The 18,540-nt window shown below is 32.1% G+C and overlaps 1 protein-coding gene across 14 annotated transcripts in view; it reads left to right on the top strand.

Moving 5' to 3' along the window:
- Positions 1 to 13,876: 13,876 nt before the first annotated feature.
- The window catches only part of Pak (serine/threonine-protein kinase PAK 3-like protein), a 95,844-nt gene continuing 91,180 nt past the window's right edge, over positions 13,877 to 18,540 (top strand). For 2 of the 14 annotated variants that reach the window (XM_087152493.1, XM_087152484.1), the window contains exon 1: positions 15,381 to 15,537. The gene's annotated coding sequence lies outside the window, so the exon portion shown is untranslated. Of the gene's footprint in view, positions 13,925 to 15,380; positions 15,624 to 18,540 lie in introns of those variants that run through there. The other 12 variants (XM_087152509.1, XM_087152489.1, XM_087152499.1 and 9 more) reach the window with 10 other exon arrangements.

Below are 18,540 nucleotides of genomic sequence, written 5' to 3'. Positions count from 1 at the left end.
ATAATAAGAAAATATTTTGCAAAGAGCCTCATTTAAAGGAAAGCAAATAAACGAGCATAAGACCATGATTTTGGATTGTTTTTTTAAAGTCTGCGAAAGTACAATGCGAAAACTTTCTTTGAAAGGTTTCTCGACACAAGTATAAGTAATAGTTTTTTTTTAGAAACTTTTCATTCGAGCAATCTCATTAAAATAATAAATAAAATTTGAATCTGGAGTTTAAAATTGACTCATCAATATTTTTTTACATATTTTCTTTTCTTCTCGAATTTGGCTTTAGGGGTCTCCTATGCGTTGCGGTTCCTTTAAAATGTGGAGCCTTCTCTCGTTCATTTTACCTTATTGAAAACCTAATTATGGTACAGCAATAAAATATTCGAGGGAAGAGAATTTTACTTAAAATATTTATATGCAGAAAAAATTCGCCCAACAGTCTATTGTGAACTAGAGGGTCATGGATATTAAGACTCCACGATTTATGAATAACGAGGAGTGATGGTGAAAATAAAATTAGCATTGTGCACCTACCGCCTTTATTTCCCTGACAAGATGGTAAACGCTCTACAGCTGGGTGGATTCAAAACCTAGACCCACAGTTTTTTTCATCATATCTTTGGAGTGAATTTAAGAACATTTTGATCACAGAACTCGATGTATAGTGTACAAAATAAAAGACAGACCACCCGGAATAGATTTTGATCTAATGATTGAATTTTCACGTTAAATAAATCGATCGTAATATACCAACGAATCGTACCAAAGGGAATTTTTATACACTATTTAGGGGGCACATAAAGAACCAAAATAGATTTTGTTAATTAACTGGAAGGAAGTTTTTTAAGCTATATAATCGTGGAAAACACGTGTGAGTCGTGGTGTGGTTGTTAGCGCCATGGGTAAAGAAGTTTGTAGGCTCGTAAGTCAGGGGTTCGGTCCTGGTCACGGATTAATTTGTAATTTTTTTTTCTATTTACTTTATTTTACTTTTAAAATTTATTTTTCGATATTTCGACGTGAATAAAGTGTTATATATATAAAAATAATTATTTTTCTTTGGGAAAGAGGGAATAATAGCTGAAAAACGGAAAAATTTCGACTCCGGAGCTACGCACACGACTCACTCCGTAACTCCCTTTAATATTAAATTATAATTTTCAAACTCTGCCAGAAATTAGAGTTTTATATACCAAACAATCTACCGAAGGAAAGTTTTATACACTAATTAGGGGGCACATAATGGGCCAAAATAGATTTTGTTAATTAACCGGAAGGAAATTCTTTAAGCTATATATTCGTGGAAGCAACGAGTGAGTCGTGGTGTGGTTGATAGCGCCATGGGTAAAGAAGTTTGTAGGCTCGTAAGTCAGGGGTTCGGTCCCGGTCAAGGATTAATTTTTAAATGTTTTTTCTATTTACTTTATTTTACTTTTAATATTTAATTTTCGATATTTCAACGTGAATAAAGTGTTATATATATAAAAATAATTATTTTTCGTTGGGAAAGAGGGAATAATAGCTGAAAAACCGATAAATTTCGTCTCCGGAGCTACACACACGACTCACTCCGTAACTCCCTTTAGTATTAACTTATAATTTTCAAACTCTGCCAGAAATTAGAGTTTTATATATCAAACAATCATACCGAAGGAAAGTTTTATACACTAATTAGGAGGCACATAATGGGCCAAAATAGATTTTGTTAATTAACCGGAAGGAAGTTCTTTAAGCTATATATTCGTGGAAGCAACATGTGAGTCGTGGTGTGGTTGATAGCGCCATGGGTAAACAAGTTTGAAGACTCGGTGGTCAGAGGTTCGGTCCTGGTCAAGGATTAATTTTTAATTTTTATTTTTCTATTTACTTTATTTTATTTTTTAAAATTTATTTTTCGATATTTCAACGTGAATAAAGTGTTATATATATAAAAATAATTATTTTTCGTTGGGAAAGTGGGAATAATAGCTGAAAAACCGATAAATTTCGACTCCGGAGCTACTCACACGAATCACTCCGTAACTCCCTTTAATATTAACTTATAATTTTCAAACTCTGCCAGAAATTAGAGTTTTATATACCAAACAATCATACCGAAGGAAAGTTTTATACACTAATTAGGGGGCACATAATGGGCCAAAATAGATTTTGTTAATTAACCTGAAGGAAGTTCTTTAAGCTATATATTCGTGAAAGCAACGAGTGAGTCGTGGTGTGGTTGATAGCGCCATAAATAAAGAAGTTTGTAGGCTCGTAAGTCAGGGGCTCGGTTCTGGTCACGGATTAATTTGTAATTTTTTTTTTCTATTTACTTTATTTTACTTCTAAAATTTATTTTTCGATATTTCAACGTGAATAAAGTGTTATATATATAAAAATAATTAATTTTCGTTGGGAAAGAGGGAATAATAGCTGAATAACCGATAAAATTCGACTCCGGAGCTACGCACACGAATCACTCCGTAACTCCCTTTAATATGAACTTATAATTTTCAAACGCTGCCAGAAATTAGAGTCTTATATACCAAACAATCATACTGAAGGAAAGTTTTATACACTAATTAGGAGGCACATAATGGGCCAAAATAGATTTTGTTAATTAACCGGAAGGAAGTTCTTTAAGCTATATATTCGTGGAAGCAACATGTGAGTCGTGGTGTGGTTGATAGCGCCATGGGTAAACAAGTTTGAAGACTCGGTGGTCAGAGGTTCGGTCCTGGTCAAGGATTAATTTTTAATTTTTATTTTTCTATTTACTTTATTTTATTTTTTAAAATTTATTTTTCGATATTTCAACGTGAATAAAGTGTTATATATATAAAAATAATTATTTTTCGTTGGGAAAGAGGGAATAATAGCTGAAAAACCGATAAATTTCGACTCCGGAGCTACTCACACGAATCACTCCGTAACTCCCTTTAATATTAACTTATAATTTTCAAACTCTGCCAGAAATTAGAGTTTTATATACCAAACAATCATACCGAAGGAAAGTTTTATACACTAATTAGGGGGCACATAATGGGCCAAAATAGATTTTGTTAATTAACCTGAAGGAAGTTCTTTAAGCTATATATTCGTGAAAGCAACGAGTGAGTCGTGGTGTGGTTGATAGCGCCATAAATAAAGAAGTTTGTAGGCTCGTAAGTCAGGGGCTCGGTTCTGGTCACGGATTAATTTGTAATTTTTTTTTTCTATTTACTTTATTTTACTTCTAAAATTTATTTTTCGATATTTCAACGTGAATAAAGTGTTATATATATAAAAATAATTAATTTTCGTTGGGAAAGAGGGAATAATAGCTGAAAAGCCGATAAAATTCGACTCCGGAGCTACGCACACGAATCACTCCGTAACTCCCTTTAATATGAACTTATAATTTTCAAACGCTGCCAGAAATTAGAGTCTTATATACCAAACAATCATACTGAAGGAAAGTTTTATACACTAATTAGGAGGCACATAATGGGCCAAAATAGATTTTGTTAATTAACCGGAAGGAAGTTCTTTAAGCTATAGATTCGTGGAAGCAACATGTGAGTCGTGGTGTGGTTGATAGCGCCATGGGTAAACAAGTTTGAAGACTCGGTGGTCAGAGGTTCGGTCCTGGTCAAGGATAAATTTTTAATTTTTATTTTTCTATTTACTTTATTTTATTTTTTAAAATTTATTTTTCGATATTTCAACGTGAATAAAGTGTTATATACATAAAAATAATTATTTTTCTTTGGGAAAGAGGGAATAATAGCTGAAAAACCGATAAATTTCGTCTCCGCAGCTACACACACGACTCACTCCGTAACTCCCTTTAGTATTAACTTATAATTTTCAAACTCTGCCAGAAATTAGAGTTTTATATACCAAACAATCATACCGAAGGAAAGTTTTATACACTAATTAGGGGGCACATAAAGGGCCAAAATAGATTTTGTTAATTAACCGGAAGGAAGTTCTTTAAGCTATATATTCGTGGAAGCAACATGTGAGTCGTGGTGTGGTTGATAGCGCCATGGGTAAACAAGTTTGAAGACTCGGTGGTCAGAGGTTCGGTCCTGGTCAAGGCTTAATTTTAAATTTTTTTTTTCTATTTACTTTATTTTACTTTTAAAATTTATTTTTCGATATTTCAACGTGAATAAAGTGTTATATATATAAAAATAATTATTTTTCGTTGGGAAAGAGGGAATAATAGCTGAAAAACCGATAAATTTCGACTCCGGAGCTACGCACACGAATCACTCCGTAACTCCCTTTATTATTAACTTATAATTTTCAAACTCTGCCAGAAATTAGAGTTTTATGTACCAAACAATCATACCGAAGGAAAGTTTTATACACTAATTAGGGGGCACATAATGGGCCAAAATAGATTTTGTTAATTAACCAGAAGGAAGTTCTTTAAGCTATATATTCGTGAAAGCAACGAGTGAGTCGTGGTGTGGTTGATAGCGCCATAAATAAAGAAGTTTGTAGGCTCGTAAGTCAGGGGCTCGGTTCTGGTCACGGATTAATTTGTAATTTTTTTTTTCTATTTACTTTATTTTACTTCTAAAATTTATTTTTCGATATTTCAACGTGAATAAAGTGTTATATATATAAAAATAATTAATTTTCGTTGGGAAAGAGGGAATAATAGCTGAAAAACCGATAAAATTCGACTCCGGAGCTACGCACACGAATCACTCCGTAACTCCCTTTAATATGAACTTATAATTTTCAAACGCTGCCAGAAATTAGAGTCTTATATACCAAACAATCATACTGAAGGAAAGTTTTATACACTAATTAGGAGGCACATAATGGGCCAAAATAGATTTTGTTAATTAACCGGAAGGAAGTTCTTTAAGCTATAGATTCGTGGAAGCAACATGTGAGTCGTGGTGTGGTTGATAGCGCCATGGGTAAACAAGTTTGAAGACTCGGTGGTCAGAGGTTCGGTCCTGGTCAAGGATAAATTTTTAATTTTTATTTTTCTATTTACTTTATTTTATTTTTTAAAATTTATTTTTCGATATTTCAACGTGAATAAAGTGTTATATACATAAAAATAATTATTTTTCTTTGGGAAAGAGGGAATAATAGCTGAAAAACCGATAAATTTCGTCTCCGCAGCTACACACACGACTCACTCCGTAACTCCCTTTAGTATTAACTTATAATTTTCAAACTCTGCCAGAAATTAGAGTTTTATATACCAAACAATCATACCGAAGGAAAGTTCTATACACTAATTAGGGGGCACATAAAGGGCCAAAATAGATTTTGTTAATTAACCGGAAGGAAGTTCTTTAAGCTATATATTCGTGGAAGCAACATGTGAGTCGTGGTGTGGTTGATAGCGCCATGGGTAAACAAGTTTGAAGACTCGGTGGTCAGAGGTTCGGTCCTGGTCAAGGATAAATTTTTAATTTTTATTTTTCTATTTACTTTATTTTATTTTTTAAAATTTATTTTTCGATATTTCAACGTGAATAAAGTGTTATATACATAAAAATAATTATTTTTCTTTGGGAAAGAGGGAATAATAGCTGAAAAACCGATAAATTTCGTCTCCGCAGCTACACACACGACTCACTCCGTAACTCCCTTTAGTATTAACTTATAATTTTCAAACTCTGCCAGAAATTAGAGTTTTATATACCAAACAATCATACCGAAGGAAAGTTTTATACACTAATTAGGGGGCACATAAAGGGCCAAAATAGATTTTGTTAATTAACCGGAAGGAAGTTCTTTAAGCTATATATTCGTGGAAGCAACGAGCGAGTCGTGGTGTGGTTGATAGCGCCATGGGTAAACAAGATTGTAGACTCGGTGGTCAGGGGTTCGGTCCTGGTCAAGGCTTAATTTTTAATTTTTTTTCTATTTACTTTATTTTACTTTTAAAATTTATTTTTCGATATTTCAACGTGAATAAAGTGTTATATATATAAAAATAATTATTTTTCATTGGGAAAGAGGGAATAATAGCTGAAAAACGGATAAATTTCGACTCCGGAGCTACGCACACGACTCACTCCGTAACTCCCTTTATTATTAACTTATAATTTTCAAACTCTGCCAGAAATTAGAGTTTTATATACCAAACAATCATACCGAAGGAAAGTTTTATACACTAATTAGGGGGCACATAATGGGCCAAAATAGATTTTGTTAATTAACCAGAAGGAAGTTCTTTAAGCTATATATTCGTGGAAGCAACGAGTGAGTCGTGGTGTGGTTGATAGCACCATGGGTAAAGAAGTTTGTAGGCTCGTAAGTCAGGGGTTCGGTCCTGGTCACGGATTAATTTTTAATTTTTTTTTTCTATTTACTTTATTTTACTTTTAAAATTTATTTTTCGATATTTCAACGTGAATAAAGTGTTATATATATAAAAATAATTATTTTTCATTGGGAAAGAGGGAATAATAGCTGAAAAACGGATAAATTTCGACTCCGGAGCTACGCACACGAATCACTCCATAACTCCCTTTAATATTAACTTATAATTTTCAAACTCTGCCAGAAATTAGAGTTTTATATACCAAACAATCATACCGAAGGAAAGTTTTATACACTAATTAGGGGGCACGTAATGGGCCGAAATAGATTTTGTTAATTAACCGGAAGGAAGTTCTTTAAGCTATATATTCGTGGAAGCAACGAGTGAGTCGTGGTGTGGTTGATAGCGCCATGGGTAAACAAGTTTGAAGACTCGGTGGTCAGAGGTTCGGTCCTGGCCAAGGATTAATTTTTAATTTTTTTTTCTATTTACTTTATTTTACTTTTAAAATTTATTTTTCGATATTTCAACGTGAATAAAGTGTTATATATATAAAAATAATTATTTTTCGTTGGGAAAGAGGGAATAATAGCTGAAAAACCGATAAATTTCGACTCCTGAGCTACTCACACGAATCACTCCGTAACTCCCTTTAATATTAACTTATAATTTTCAAACTCTGCCAGAAATTAGAGTTTTATATACCAAACAATCATACCGAAGGAAAGTTTTATACACTAATTAGGGGGCACATAATGGGCCAAAATAGATTTTGTTAATTAACCTGAAGGAAGTTCTTTAAGCTATATATTCGTGGAAGCAACGAGTGAGTCGTGGTGTGGTTGATAGCGCCATGGGTAAACAAGATTGTAGACTCGGTGGTCAGGGGTTCGGTCCTGGTCAAGGCTTAATTTTTTTTTTCTATTTACTTTATTTTACTTTTAAAATTTATTTTTCGATATTTCAACGTGAATAAAGTGTTATATATATAAAAATAATTATTTTTCGTTGGGAAAGAGGGAATAATAGCTGAAAAACCGATAAATTTCGACTCCTGAGCTACTCACACGAATCACTCCGTAACTCCCTTTAATATTAACTTATAATTTTCAAACTCTGCCAGAAATTAGAGTTTTATATACCAAACAATCATACCGAAGGAAAGTTTTATACACTAATTAGGGGGCACATAATGGGCCAAAATAGATTTTGTTAATTAACCTGAAGGAAGTTCTTTAAGCTATATATTCGTGGAAGCAACGAGTGAGTCGTGGTGTGGTTGATAGCGCCATGGGTAAACAAGTTTGAAGACTCGGTGGTCAGAGGTTCGGTCCTGGCCAAGGATTAATTTTTAATTTTTTTTTCTATTTACTTTATTTTACTTTTAAAATTTATTTTTCGATATTTCAACGTGAATAAAGTGTTATATATATAAAAATAATTATTTTTCGTTGGGAAAGAGGGAATAATAGCTGAAAAACCGATAAATTTCGACTCCTGAGCTACTCACACGAATCACTCCGTAACTCCCTTTAATATTAACTTATAATTTTCAAACTCTGCCAGAAATTAGAGTTTTATATACCAAACAATCATACCGAAGGAAAGTTTTATACACTAATTAGGGGGCACATAATGGGCCAAAATAGATTTTGTTAATTAACCTGAAGGAAGTTCTTTAAGCTATATATTCGTGGAAGCAACGAGTGAGTCGTGGTGTGGTTGATAGCGCCATGGGTAAACAAGATTGTAGATTCGGTGGTCAGGGGTTCGGTCCTGGTCAAGGCTTAATTTTTAATTTTTTTTTTCTATTTACTTTATTTTACTTTTAAAATTTATTTTTCGATATTTCAACGTGAATAAAGTGTTATATATATAAAAATAATTATTTTTCGTTGGGAAAGAGGGAATAATAGCTGAAAAACCGATAAATTTCGACTCCGGAGCTACGCACACGAATCACTCCATAACTCCCTTTAATGTTAACTTATAATTTTCAAACTCTGCCAGAAATTAGAGTTTTATATACCAAACAATCATACCGAAGGAAAGTTTTATACACTAATTAGGGGGCACATAATGGGCCAAAATAGATTTTGTTAATTAATCGGAAGGAAGTTCTTTAAGCGATATATTCGTGGAAGCAACATGTGAGTCGTGGTGTGGTTGATAGCGCCATGGGTAAACAAGATTGTAGACTCGGTGGTCAGGGGTTCGGTCCTGGTCAAGGCTTAATTCTTAAGTTTTTTTTTCTATTTACTTTATTTTACTTTTAAAATTTATTTTTCGATATTTCAACGTGAATAAAGTGTTATATATATAAAAATAATTAATTTTCGTTGGGAAAGAGGGAATAATAGCTGAAAAATGGATAAATTTCGACTCCGGAGCTGCGCACACGAATCACTCCGTAACTCCCTTTAATGTTAACTTATAATTTTCAAACTCTGCCAGAAATTAGAGTTTTATATACCAAACAATCATACCGAAGGAAAGTTTTATACACTAATTAGGGGGCACATAAAGGGACAAAATAGATTTTGTTAATTAACCGGAAGGAAGTTCTTTAAGCTATATATTCGTGGAAGCAACATGTGAGTCGTGGTGTGGTTGATAGCGCCATGGGTAAACAAGATTGTAGACTCGGTGGTCAGGGGTTCGGTCCTGGTCAAGGCTTAATTTTTAAGTTTTTTTTTCTATTTACTTTATTTTACTTTTAAAATTTATTTTTCGATATTTCAACGTGAATAAAGTGTTATATATATAAAAATAATTATTTTTCGTTGGGAAAGAGGGAATAATAGCTGAAAAACGGAAAAATTTCGACTCCGGAGCTACGCACATGACTCACTCCGTAACTCCCTTTAATATTAACTTATAATTTTCAAACTCTGCCAGAAATTAGAGTTTTATATACTAAACAATCATACCGAAGGAAAGTTTTATACACTAATTAGGGGGCACATAATGGGCCAAAATAGATTTTGTTAATTAACATGAAGGAAGTTCTATAAGCTATATATTCGTGGAAGCAATGAGTAAGTCCTGGTGTGGTTGATAGCGCTATGGGTAAAGAAGTTTGTAGGCTCGTAAGTCAGGGGTTCGGTCCTGGTCACGGATTAATTTTAAATTTTTTTTTTCTATTTACTTTATTTTACTTCTAAAATTTATTTTTCGATATTTCAACGTGAATAAAGTGTTATATATATAAAAATAATTTATTTTCGTTGGGAAAGAGGGAATAATAGCTGAAAAACCGATAAATTTCGACTCCGGAGCTACACACACGACTCACTCCGTAACTCTCTTTAATATTAACTTATAATTTTGAAACTCTGCCAGAAATTAGAGTTTTATATACCAAACAATCATACCGAAGGAAAGTTTTATACACTAATTAGGGGGCACATAATGGGCCAAAATAGATTTTGTTAATTAACCTGAAGGAAGTTCTTTAAGCTATATATTCGTGGAAGCAACGAGTGAGTCGTGGTGTGGTTGATAGCGCCATGGGTAAACAAGTTTGAAGACTCGGTGGTCAGAGGTTCGGTCCTGGCCAAGGATTAATTTTTAATTTTTTTTTCTATTTACTTTATTTTACTTTTAAAATTTATTTTTCGATATTTCAACGTGAATAAAGTGTTATATATATAAAAATAATTATTTTTCGTTGGGAAAGAGGGAATAATAGCTGAAAAACCGATAAATTTCGACTCCTGAGCTACTCACACGAATCACTCCGTAACTCCCTTTAATATTAACTTATAATTTTCAAACTCTGCCAGAAATTAGAGTTTTATATACCAAACAATCATACCGAAGGAAAGTTTTATACACTAATTAGGGGGCACATAATGGGCCAAAATAGATTTTGTTAATTAACCTGATGGAAGTTCTTTAAGCTATATATTCGTGGAAGCAACGAGTGAGTCGTGGTGTGGTTGATAGCGCCATGGGTAAACAAGATTGTAGACTCGGTGGTCAGGGGTTCGGTCCTGGTCAAGGCTTAATTTTTTTTTTCTATTTACTTTATTTTACTTTTAAAATTTATTTTTCGATATTTCAACGTGAATAAAGTGTTATATATATAAAAATAATTATTTTTCGTTGGGAAAGAGGGAATAATAGCTGAAAAACCGATAAATTTCGACTCCTGAGCTACTCACACGAATCACTCCGTAACTCCCTTTAATATTAACTTATAATTTTCAAACTCTGCCAGAAATTAGAGTTTTATATACCAAACAATCATACCGAAGGAAAGTTTTATACACTAATTAGGGGGCACATAATGGGCCAAAATAGATTTTGTTAATTAACCTGAAGGAAGTTCTTTAAGCTATATATTCGTGGAAGCAACGAGTGAGTCGTGGTGTGGTTGATAGCGCCATGGGTAAACAAGATTGTAGACTCGGTGGTCAGGGGTTCGGTCCTGGTCAAGGCTTAATTTTTAATTTTTTTTTTCTATTTACTTTATTTTACTTTTAAAATTTATTTTTCGATATTTCAACGTGAATAAAGTGTTATATATATATAAATAATTATTTTTCGTTGGGAAAGAGGGAATAATAGCTGAAAAACCGATAAATTTCGACTCCGGAGCTACGCACACGAATCACTCCATAACTCCCTTTAATATTAACTTATAATTTTCAAACTCTGCCAGAAATTAGAGTTTTATATACCAAACAATCATACCGAAGGAAAGTTTTATACACTAATTAGGGGGCACATAATGGGCCAAAATAGATTTTGTTAATTAACCTGAAGGAAGTTCTTTAAGCTATATATTCGTGGAAGCAACGAGTGAGTCGTGGTGTGGTTGATAGCGCCATGGGTAAACAAGTTTGAAGACTCGGTGGTCAGAGGTTCGGTCCTGGCCAAGGATTAATTTTTAATTTTTTTTTCTATTTTTTTACTTTTAAAATTTATTTTTCGATATTTCAACGTGAATAAAGTGTTATATATATAAAAATAATTATTTTTCGTTGGGAAAGAGGGAATAATAGCTGAAAAACCGATAAATTTCGACTCCTGAGCTACTCACACGAATCACTCCGTAACTCCCTTTAATATTAACTTATAATTTTCAAACTCTGCCAGAAATTAGAGTTTTATATACCAAACAATCATACCGAAGGAAAGTTTTATACACTAATTAGGGGGCACATAATGGGCCAAAATAGATTTTGTTAATTAACCTGAAGGAAGTTCTTTAAGCTATATATTCGTGGAAGCAACGAGTGAGTCGTGGTGTGGTTGATAGCGCCATGGGTAAACAAGATTGTAGACTCGGTGGTCAGGGGTTCGGTCCTGGTCAAGGCTTAATTTTTAATTTTTTTTTTCTATTTACTTTATTTTACTTTTAAAATTTATTTTTCGATATTTCAACGTGAATAAAGTGTTATATATATAAAAATAATTATTTTTCGTTGGGAAAGAGGGAATAATAGCTGAAAAACCGATAAATTTCGACTCCGGAGCTACGCACACGAATCACTCCATAACTCCCTTTAATGTTAACTTATAATTTTCAAACTCTGCCAGAAATTAGAGTTTTATATACCAAACAATCATACCGAAGGAAAGTTTTATACACTAATTAGGGGGCACATAATGGGCCAAAATAGATTTTGTTAATTAATCGGAAGGAAGTTCTTTAAGCGATATATTCGTGGAAGCAACATGTGAGTCGTGGTGTGGTTGATAGCGCCATGGGTAAACAAGATTGTAGACTCGGTGGTCAGGGGTTCGGTCCTGGTCAAGGCTTAATTTTTAAGTTTTTTTTTCTATTTACTTTATTTTACTTTTAAAATTTATTTTTCGATATTTCAACGTGAATAAAGTGTTATATATATAAAAACAATTATTTTTCGTTGGGAAAGAGGGAATAATAGCTGAAAAACCGATAAATTTCGACTTCGGAGCTACGCACACGAATCACTCCGTAACTCCCTTTAGTATTAAGTCCTTTTTCCGACGGATTCAGATTTTGAACCCCCAAAATATAGGGGGTAGCCGCAATCTGGGGAATATTGTCCCTATAGTTTGATCATGAGGGGGATCCAAAGTTTGGAATCCTCTATCTTAATTTTACATTTTGCTTATTTCACCATATATAGAGAACTTTTTAAGCGAGTTAAAAAATTTTTTAACATAATTTTAAAATTCGTTTATCCAAAGATAATGGCATGCCGAAAATAAACTTTAGTAAATATTTTTTTATTTTTTATTACGCTATTAAATAATAGCTGGAAAATTTTCTAATTATAAGGCAGACAACTTTTTATACAATTTTTATGTAAGTAATTTTACATGGCAGAATACAAAATCGAGCTAAATCTATCGAATTGTTGCTGTGTATATTTAAAATTCGATTTCTCAGAAACTATTCAACCGATTATGCTCAAATTTTGCATTTTTTTGTTATGTGAAATTGCATATTTTAAAAGGATGTGAAAATTTTATACCTCTCAATTTAAATTTTGTCACTGCTGTAAAATATTTTCTCGAAAAAGTTCATAAGTAAGCAGGTATGTTAATGTTCAACCATTCCTGAAATTTTGCAGCAGTTTTTTCTTGTCACGAATTTTTTCTATACATTATCGGCGAAACATTGTTGAAAATAAAAATTTAAAATAAAAAAAAAATTTAAAAGGAACTAATAAAAAGAAAAACAAGTTTTTCTAAAGGTCTATTTAATATACGTGTTTAACCCACTGGCGGTTAAGGAAATGGGCAAAATTGGGTGAATGTTTCTCCCCTACACACAGCTCCCCTATCTATTAACATGGGAAAACCGGTTTTGCTATGCAGAGAAGACTGCAGGTTAAAATGCGACTTTTTACGTGCATAACTGTCAGTGGGTTAATATACGTCTGTTTAATATAAGTCTGTTTAATGTACAAATATACGTCTAAAATACATAAAATTAAAATTGAAAAGCCATAAAAAATTTTTTAAACGAAGTTCTTTTAAAAACTAGGAAAACTTCTATTAGCCTTATTGTTGTTGTTGTTAATTTACGTCGCACTAGAGCTGCACAATGGGCTATTGGCGACGGTCTGGGAAACATCCCGGAGGATGATCCGAAGACATGCCATCACAATTTTGATCCTCTGCGGAGGGGATGGCTCCCCTACTTTGGTAGCCTCACGACCTGCGCGCCAAGTCGAGCACTTTACGGTAGCACAGTTTAACGAGGACCGATACCGCACACCCTCGATCCAAGTGGTCACCCACCCGCACACTGACCGTAGCCAGTGATGCTTGACTTCGGTGATCTGCTGGGAACCGTGTCTTAACGATCAGTCCACTGCGGGACTTAGCCTTATTGTACCGAAACTTTGAGGCAATGCTTAATGTTCAAACTTCAATATTCTTATTCAATTAAAAATAATAATAAAAATAAAAGAAAATAAAAAAATAATCTCACTAAATTTAACTTTTGAAAATTATTGTAAACCCCAGATTCTCCTCCCTCTCAAAATACTGTCTTAAAAACTGCTGCTTACGTCATGCGCAACTTTGCACTAATATTACGGCTTCTGATCATTTACACTTTTAGAGTTTACTTGCTTGATAATAGTTTAAAATTAAAGTTTCTTAATGATATTCTGTTTTATTGTTCCAAGTTTAAGATATTTCCTTGTTTTGATGTAGAAAGTAGGTACACTGTTTAATTGCATTTCATTTGCCTTATTAAGTATTTAATTTACGCATTGTTATTTGTTTTTTTAAGATTATCAATTAATATTAACTTAATTTAAAACTTAAATTTATGCTTGGAACGGCCTTACCCAAAGGACATTAAGTGGTTATTATGCTCCCTTCTTAATTTCAGTAAGTTTCAAGTAAACACTGAAACTATAATTTAAATTTAATTATCAATATTTTAATTTATTACTGTTATTACTTTAATTATTATTATTATCATTTTTTTGGATGTATGAGTTGCCGATAGATTCAAGTAAATAGCTTTACAATACATTTATAGTTATTATAAAAAATGGAAATTAGCCCTAACGTTAGTTAGATTTACATTAATACCAAAATATAGCTCAACAAATAAAAATAATATTTCAGAAATTGAAGATTTTTCCATATTAAAAAGTTTTATGAGGCTCCAGACTACTTATCAAGATTTTAAAATAGAAACTGTGTATTACTATAATTTGATTCTGATTTTTGCCAAACGTAGCATTTATAATATTTTCTTAACCCACTTTCGAGTGTATCTATGGCTAGAAGATTGTACTTGTAATTTCGGTAACTTTCCGATTAGCTTAAGCAATTTTAATTTCAAGACAGGATAATATATGTTTTATTCGTTTTTTAATCGTTTCGTTTAATGTTTTATTCGTTTATTAAAAAAGGTGACGTGGTTGCTAGATTTTGAATAACTCGCTTTTTTGGCAGTCTTGATTTGGCCTCTTTCCATAAGTTTATTACTGTTTGTTCCTGTTGCAAGCTGTGCACCATCTTACGTTAGTGTTAACTTTTTTAGCATTGTAAACACAAGTAATAAGTAATCAAATACATTGTTTGCAAGAATCTCAAAACACAACGATGCCAAATAGCTTTAAAACAACGGAAACAGTAACCCGGAAATTTAGGCGGTACCGAGCTTGCAGCGTTCCCTAGTGTAGAAAACACCATCCATAGTGCGATAAACCATTGGAATAAGATAAACCTAACAGGAGGTAAATTTTTGGAATTCCGTTGCCACTGGAGAAATAAGAATTTCATTTCCCTTTAATTTTAGGCTAATTCGCGATCGCAACACTCGAATACGCCATCTGGGGAAAGACCGGTTTCATGTCTTTAGCCCTTCTCTCTTCCCTCTCCTCCTCTTTTCAGTTGTATAGGAATGTACTACGATATTTTCCCTTTTCTTAATATTTTTCCTTTTTACTTAATAAAAATATTTTTTAAAATTTCCATGATACTTTTCTTTAGAACTATGTTTAATGTAGTTTTCAGTTCCATATAATTTTTCAAGTTAAAAGATTTTAATCTATATGAAAATCAAGAGAGAAACTAACGTACTTCCTTCCTCTATGACTTTCCACACGCTAATGGGGAAAGCATGTGAAGTGTTGCCATAGGAAAAGAGTTCTGCTCTACGCCACCTGCAGCCCATTTCGATCGCCAATATCTACGTCACTACCTCTCAGCCGGGTGCAAAGTGGAAGTAGTAAGACGAAATATAAAACTAAATAAAATAGCAATGTTCAAGACTTTGTACTTTACTTAACAACTGTGTCCTGCAATTATAGGTTAGTCATTAAAGTAATTTAAATTATCTCGTAAGCAACTTATTGTTACCTAAAGTCTATAGTATGTCATAGTGCCCTTTGAAAAAGTTAGCATGCTACTTTTTATAAGCATTATCTTATTTGCTAGCTATTTCTTTTAATTAAAATGATCAAATTGAATTGGAATTTGAAAAGTGTATTTAAGATTAATGTTGCCTTAACATCTTGTATATATTTCGGTTATGTGATCTCGTTCGTAATTGAATATTACTTAAAGACAAGATGAATTGTTTTATCAATATGATTAATGTTGAATCAGAAGTTTGAAAATTAACCTAATAAAAATAGAATGTTCAATGAATTTACTTTTTATATTATAATTTTTTTTGAATGAAATTTTGTAGCTTCATATTTAACAATTCTGAGATCTTAAACGAATTATTACATCTGAGAAAGAAAAAAAAAAGCAGATTTAGTCTTCCTATTGTTTTTTTAAATTTTATATTTTAGGACTGGATTAAGAACTTAGAGGCCCTAAACACTTAAAGAATTTTGATGCTCCTTAAATGTAATTAAGAATTTTTACACAAATAAAAAAAATATTTTTCCTACATAAAATTAATGTAATATTACAATAATGAATAAATGTACATAAAAGCCAAATTTAACCAGTACATTCATGCATGGCACACGTAGGTAGGGGGACACTTCAGAATTTTACTTTCTATAATTGTATTAATAGAAAAGCTCAGAATTAACAGCTCTACCTTATATATATTTTAAAATAAAAATACTCTTATTGTATAAAGTGTGAATTTTTTCTTCTTGTAATAGTGGTTGATTATCATACAAACAACAATCATTTGACTAGTTTATCACCAAAAAAACTTAAAAAGTCAACCAAAATCTATTTTTCAATGAAAATTTTTGGTACTTAGGCATTGAAAGATGTTTTAATAACTGTTTATTTGGGGGGATATTTCGGTATCTGCCACGCCAACTACGATCGCCAAGGTGCCAAATAGATTTTAAACTTGCAAATTTTTAACTTGCAAAAAAACATGTACCTAGACGTTTTCTCTGGGGTGGCTACGCGTTATACCTTTTGAGTGGATCCCTTTCAGTGATGTTTATTTCAGTTTCTCCTGGGCCGCAGCCTGGAAGTTTCCGAGACTCCGCGCTAATTCTGCCACAGATCATGCTGCGGAAATCTCCCCTTTAGTAGGACAAAATAATTCATGCCTTTTGAATTTTTTTTATTTGTTATACCTTTACATTTATTTAATTTAATTATTTTGATTAACGTCCATGGTTTTGAAAATTATTATTTAAGGATTAAGACAGGTCAGCATCTCGAAATTTTTTTTTATTTTTTAAAATTATGCGTAGTTTAAAAATACTTTTTGTGTTTTTGGGACAATTAAAATGTGTTTGTTAAAATTATTGTTTCATATCTTAAAAATGATTTACTTTATGTATGTGAAGTTTTTTTAGTTCATTTTTAAACATTACGGCATGTGATAAAGGTCTAAAACCAGGGGTCTGTCCAGGCCGAATTTACTACCATTTAGCGGTACCTTCACAAATTCAATTTTAGGTAAAGCGGTAGTTTCACAAATTCAACTTTAGGAAAAACTGTATTTTCACAAAATACTTTTTCTTAAAATTTTATTTTTGTCTCCCTTAAGAAACGATAAATCTATATTTTTACCATGTTTTAGTGTTGACTTTTTAATATAATTTTTAATTTTTCACAAATTATGTCAAAATTTTCACAAAATAGGTACTTTTAAGAAAAACCTAGACAGACCCCTGAAAACATTCCCCTGCATGCTATTAAGATCGCCCTGATTAGAATGCTATTTGTTGAGGATAGAGTGCAAATCAAAATTTTTCAATTAACTTTCAACTGCATGCTTTGTTATCTTAGAGTCATACAAAAATAATTTTGGCAGTTCACCCTAATTTTTTATTCAAATTTTCCGGGTGTTCCGTAATGTCTTCCGATATGCTTTTAAAATTTTTGCTGAAAATTAAGAAGAAAATTTTTTTCATTGTGGGTCTCCAGTTAATATGTATTCATCTAAAAAAAGTTATCAAACAAACTTTAACATGGTTGCCACTCTATAAGAAAAACCTGGAAAATACAAGAAATTTAAAAATCAGCTAAAGTAACAGAAAAAGGAGTTTTTCCTTACAAACTGTTTAAAATACAAGGAATTTTATTTCCTCTTTTAAAAAAATTATAATGCTCTCTTTGGGATAGAGAAGGAAGATATTTCAGCTATCTCATATACTATAGCATTATGTGTTTTAAATAGCCGTTCCTCTAAGTTTTTCCAGCAATTAAAACTGGTGTAGTTAGCCCGACAGTAGTTCTTTCCTTTTAATATATTGTACTTTGTTTTCTTCCAAATTTGAGTGGCAACCCTGTAATACAATTTGAAGGACAGCTTTTTTCCAACAAAATATTGAAAGGTGACCCCAAGATGCACATCAATTTGTTTAAACCCTGCTCTAGTTTTGTATTTCAATTATCCAGCTGTCCAGGGTGGATTTACTACCGTTTAGCGGTACCTTCACAAATTCAACTTCAGGAAAATTTCACAAAATACTATTTTTTTTGTACGACCTGACCGAAAATGTTCTCGTAATGAAAATAACTTTTAGTGCTAGTACTGTTCACTGCATTTGTTTTTTAAATTCAAGTTGAAATTTAACTAAGGACAAGGATTTTTATATTTGGGTATTACAGTAACAGTTTTCGAAAATATTTTCTTACATATATTTCGAAATATTTATATATTTCTTACATATATTTCGAAAATATTTTCGAAAATATTTATTTACCCTGTTTTTGTGTTTATTTTTTAACATACTTTTTAACTTTCACAAATTATGTCTACATTTTCACAAAATAGGTACCTCTCAAAAAAACTTAGACAGATCTCTGATATTTCATATATGCTAGCGACTAAGTAGGTGGTCCGTTTGAAAAAAAAAAGCATCTGGGTCATTTTGTGA

This window comes from Parasteatoda tepidariorum, chromosome 1 (assembly GCF_982258835.1).
Source record: "Parasteatoda tepidariorum strain Cologne lab strain chromosome 1, Ptep-v5.0, whole genome shotgun sequence".
NCBI classification, from domain to species: Eukaryota; Metazoa; Arthropoda; class Arachnida; order Araneae; family Theridiidae; genus Parasteatoda; species Parasteatoda tepidariorum.
The sequence above is the reverse complement of the archived record's forward strand: the minus strand, read 5'-3'. Positions and strand labels throughout refer to the sequence as shown.